Source organism: Gossypium hirsutum, chromosome A01 (genome assembly GCF_007990345.1).
Source record: "Gossypium hirsutum isolate 1008001.06 chromosome A01, Gossypium_hirsutum_v2.1, whole genome shotgun sequence".
Classification (NCBI taxonomy): domain Eukaryota; kingdom Viridiplantae; phylum Streptophyta; class Magnoliopsida; order Malvales; family Malvaceae; genus Gossypium; species Gossypium hirsutum.
The window spans coordinates 81,560,124-81,565,777 of record NC_053424.1 but is presented as its reverse complement, the minus strand read 5'-3'; the positions used below and the strand labels follow the sequence as shown (position 1 = coordinate 81,565,777).

The window sequence follows — 5,654 nt, the reverse complement described above, 5'->3', positions numbered from 1 at the left end:
TAACATAAATCAGGGATTTCTACGGATTAAGTCAAGTGAATAAATCATATAATTCAGAAATAATAAGTGAAGTCTAGGTGGATTCTTCCTTGGGTATTGTCTTCTCCATCTATTTTCTAAACAGTATTTTTCAACTTTTATCTCTGTCGTAATCTTAGTTAATTAGATAATTAGTTTTAGTTAAAACATTCCTTTAATTGTTAGGCTAGATAATAAAAATATAGTAATTACTAGTACTTTTAGTCCTTGTGGATACGATATTTTCAGTCTCACCATAACTATACTATTGTTCGATAGGTGCGCTTGCCTTAGTCGATTTTTTAGTTAGTTTAGCGACCATCAAGCATCGTTGTCGGAGACTAAGATATTAGGAACGCTTGATTTTTTTTTACTTTAGCCGTTTTTACTTTTATTGCAATTTAATTTTTGTTTTTAGTTTAATTTTTCTTTTCTAAATTTTTCTTTTTAATTGCTTCTGGCAGGTGTCTCTAGTTTATGACTAGGAGGAACCCGTCAGGACCTTTGCTTTTTGACAGTGAGATCGAGAGTACAGCTCGTAGAAACCGAAGAGAAATAAGGCGAAGTCTACAATACATAGAGGACGAGCGACAGGACGATATCCATACTACAACCGAGGAGATGGCTGATAATCAGAATAATCCGCTACCTCTTGTGGTTGCTACAAATCCAGTAAATCAGAATCCTGCTCCTCGTACTATGTATGATTATGCTAAACCTACTTTAATAGGAACTGAACTGAATATAGTTAGACTTGCTGTTGCTGCAAATAAATTTGAACAGAAAGCTAACACTATTCAAATGATACAACAATTTGTTCAGTTTGATGGTTTGTAGGATGAGGATCCTCATTTAGTAAATTTTCTGGAATTCTGCGACACCTTTAAGATCAATGGCATTTCTGACGATGCCATTCACCTTGGTTGTTTCCCTTTTCATTAAGGAATAAGGCTAAACAGTGGTTGAACTTGTTACCACAGGGATCAATCACTACTTGGGAGCAAATAACCGAAAAATTTTTACTCAAATATTTTTTGCTAGCTAAAATGGCTAAATTTAGGAATGATATCTCTTCTTTTGTGCAGATGGATTTAGAAACACTATATGATGCATTAGATAGATACAATGATTTATTGAGAAGGTGCCCTCACCATGGATTACCTTTATGGCTACAGGTTCAAACTTTCCACAATAGTTTGAACCCTCAATGAGACAGATGGTCGATGCAGCGGCCAGTGAAACCTTAAATAATAAAACACATGATGAGGCTTATGAGTTCATTAAAGAGATGTCACTGAATAATTATCAGTGGCAAGTCATGAGGACAAAGCCTAATAAAGCAGCCAGTGTTTTCAACCTCGACACGGTAACCATGTTATCAAACCAGGTAGAGCTTTTAAATAAAAAGATTGATGGCTTATGTGTTTCTACACAGGTGCATCTGGTGATGCAGTGTGATACAAATGGAGGAGGGATAAATAATCCAAAGTGCCTAGCCTACGACCATAGTATTATGAACGAACAAGTCAACTGTAAGGGTAACAATTTTAGACCACAAATAATCCATATAGTAATACTTACAATGTAGCTTGGAGGAACCATCCCAAATTCTCTTGGGGTGGTCAAGGAAATCAGAGACCACCACCACCTCCAGATTCCAACAACAACCATACCAGCAAGAGAAAAAGCTGAACCTTGAAGAGATGATGATGAAGTTTATTTTAGTGGCGAAAACCCATTTTCAAAACACTAAACTACAATTAAAAATCAACAGCATCGATTCAAGAACTCAAGAACCAAATAGGATAGAAGGCTAAGTTGATCTCTAAAAGTCCACAAGGTAGCTTGCCCAGTAACACAGAATCTAACCCAAGGGAGCAACTTCATGCCATCACTGTGCGCGACGAAGAAGGGTTAGTTGAATCTAAATGTGAAACAAGGCACGAAGCTATGATAAGTAATGGCAAGGATGAGATGAATCATGGTACACAGAAGCCAGTAAGCAAAGAGTATAAACCTTGTATACCAGATCCTAATTTAAAAAGGAAAGACGCACAAACGAACAATTCAGTAAATTCCTTAAACTACTTAAAAAGTTACATAACTTACAGTTTATTGAAGCTCTTTCGCAGATGCCCAACTCAGTTAAATTTTTAAAGGAGCTCTTATCAAACAAACAAAAGTTAGATGAGTCATCACTTGTGGAGTTAAATGCAACCTGCTCAGCTATTCTACAAAACAAGCTACCCAACACACTGAAAGATCTAGGGAGTTTTACAATTCCTTGTTTAATTGGTAGTTTGAATGTTAACAATGCTTTAGCTGATTTAGGAGCAAGTATTAATGTTATGCCTTATAAAATGTTTAAACAACTAGGTTTAGGAAACCCAAACAAACTAGGGTGAGCGTTCAATTGGCTGATAAAACCATTGATTTCCTAAGGGTATAATTGAGGATGTGCTCGTTAAAATCGATAAATTTATATTTCTAGTAGACTTTGTTGTTTTGACATGGATGAGGATAGTGACATTCCTTTAATTTTAGGATGACCTTTTTTAGCAACTGCTAGGACTATTATTGATGTCAGTACAGGTGAGTTAATACTTTTGGTAGGCGATGACATGATTAAACTCCAAGCTCGTGATCCTGTCAAAAAGACTAGTGATCAAGATGTTTACATTAGTTAATGTGAGTAACCTTGTTGTTCAACCCTCTTCACAAGAAAAACTTTCGAGAAGTACAAATGAGCCACATTCTAGTCCATGCAATGACAAGACTAACCATGAAGAGCAAAGGCTACAGATCGAGGAACTAGATGAATGGCGAACACAGGATAAGGAGAAATTGAGAATACACGATGAATCAAGGCAATGCCATGACAAACTTAAAGGTGAATCAAATCAACTTAAGGTTGGAGACAAAGTACTGTTAGATGAAGCAAACTCTCGTGTTGCCACTTCTGAACCTAATAGAGAAATCCCATTTACGGTACTCAACATTTTCCCATACAGTTTAGTCGAGGTAACTCATTCTAAATTCGGCATTTTAAGGTAAACAGTACTCTTTTAAAACCTTATTTTGATAAAATTGATAGTAGGGATGAGGAGTTTCAACTCCTTGAACCACCATGACCGTGCAAATATGAGGTGAGTCAAGCTTAGACTATAAACAAGTGATTTCGGGAGGAAACCTGAGCACTAACACCACTAACCCGTTTATTTTATCTATTTTTCGTGTTTTTTTTATACAGGTATAGTAACCCACACGGCCTAGGCACACGGGCGTGTCCTTGGCCGTGTGGAAACAGGGCTTAAAATTATCCAAACTCGACAGACACAGGCTAAAAAAGGAGACACGGGCGTGCGACACACCCGTGTGGACCACACGCCTGGACGCACGGGCGTGTTCTAGGCCGTGTGAAAACTGGAGATAAATTTTCAAATTTTAAACAGGTCAGAGATATACACAGGTGAACCACACGGCTGTGTGTTCGGACACACGGGGATGTGGGAGACGACACGGGCGTGGGAGAACCGAACAAAGTAGCACACAGTCGTGCAATACACGGGTGTGTCCCAGGCCGTGTGATGAATAGGTATTCAGTATTACCGATTAACACGGGCTAAACTTGAGCCACAGGGTGTGTGACACGGCCATGTGGCCCAACACGGGGCCTTAACACGATCGTTCCCCTATTTTAACCCTCAAAAACATAATTTTTATTTTGTCTTCTTATTTCTCAAACCCTCCCAACCAGCTCGCAGCCCCCCCTTTCCCCTCACCACCGACCACCTCCTTCCTCCCTCTCCACATGTAACACCCTTTACCCGTATCGAGGCCGGGCTAAGGTACGAGGTGTTACCAGACAAACATACAAATATTAAACTAAAATACGAGCCATAAAATTGTATTCATATTTCAAAGCGTTCATTCTCTCATATATAGTCCTTATTTGAGTCTACGGAGCCCAAAACATACTTTAGAAAGGGTTTGGGACTAAACCGAGAACTTACGAAAATCTTGGAAATTTCATGCTTTAAGGCTCCACACGCCCGTGTCCCAAAGTCGTGTTCCATACACGGCTGAGACACATGGTCGTGTCTCTGCCTGTGTGGAATATACCTAGGCTATTTTCCAAGCTTTGGTCAACCTTGATCTCTTACACACTTATACAAAATCAAAAGCATATAACATGGTATTCATTTAATGATTAAACATCCCCAATTAAACCACAAACATAGCATTTGTATGTCATCATACATGTGTCTCTCATACTCATTTTACCTTGTTTATTATAGTACCACTTATACATTTATACCAAGATTATCATCTTACCAAATATCTTCAGCTTAATCATCAAGCATTCATATTTAAAGCTAGATCATATCTTTATAAAATACTACGATTCAGATGCGCAGAATAACATGTTTGCCTGAAACATTTCAATTCAATTCCATACCCAACAAGCATTACATTGAGACTAGTCATATATATATATACATGTCATGATACATAACATTCTCTTTTTGTTTTCTTATAAACACATATCATTTATTTCATTATATCAATATTTCATATACCATAGTTTCCATGTATTCCACATATATTTATTTTCCTCCTCCTCCTCTCCATTCCACATCCTTAATGTATATAGCATTCTTGTAAGTACGATTTCACAATTTACTAATAAATGTTCACATCAAACTGTCCACATGAGTCATAGTCACTTAATTATTTATACTTCGAGCTACAGAGCTCCAAATTAAGATATTTAAATTTCCCCTAAAACTAGAATCACATATCTTTCCACCATAAAATTTTCATAATTTTTGGTTTATCCAATTAGTACAGTTTATTCATTAAAATTTCCCCTGTTTCACTTTCTAATAGTTCTGACCTCTCTTCACTAAAAAATTATTATCTCACAGTACAGAACTCAGATAATGTTCTTGTTGATTTATCTTGAAAATAGACTCATTATTGATTTTAAAAATATAATTTTGAGCCTCTAATTATTTTTATCCAAATTTTTGTGATTTTCCAGAGTCAGAACAGGGGATCACATAATCATTCTGAATCAGTCTCACAAAAACATAAATATCTAAAATATAGGATTCCTTTGCTTGCTATGTTTCTTTTATATGAAAATAGACTCATTAAGCTTTAATTTGATATCTCATTCAGTCTCTTATTCAATTTCTAATATTTTTGGTGATTTTTCAAAATTCACGTCACTGCTACTGTCCAAAACAGTTTTATTGCTAATTCACTCTTTCACACTTTCTTTGTATTAACCTCATTTTAACATACATATCACAAATCATTTTCACCACATTTCATACATCACAAGTATAGGCCCATGATCACAAGGTCACCATAAAATCATCCTCATGTATAACTTACTTGTTTATAACCTTACCACATCCTAGTCACTTAATGAACATATCATTCACATAACCAAGTTCTTGCACTTATTCATCACAAAACTCACAAAGCAATACATAGAGAGTCTCCCGTTGAACACTTCGGATCAATCCTCGATACTTGGTGGTTTCAGCACATAGCTCCACCCATCATATAGTTCGTCTCTCTTGTACACATGGTGAACACTTAGTACCACCCATGTGACCTAGCCA

The 5,654-nt window shown here is 36.6% G+C and overlaps 1 non-coding gene across 1 annotated transcript; it reads right to left on the bottom strand.

Moving 5' to 3' along the window:
- Window positions 1–1,070: 1,070 nt before the first annotated feature.
- LOC121207718 (small nucleolar RNA R71) lies at window positions 1,071–1,177 on the bottom strand. Its single transcript, XR_005902839.1, has one exon. It is a non-coding gene; the product is annotated as a small nucleolar RNA R71 (small nucleolar RNA).
- Window positions 1,178–5,654: the final 4,477 nt, after the last annotated feature.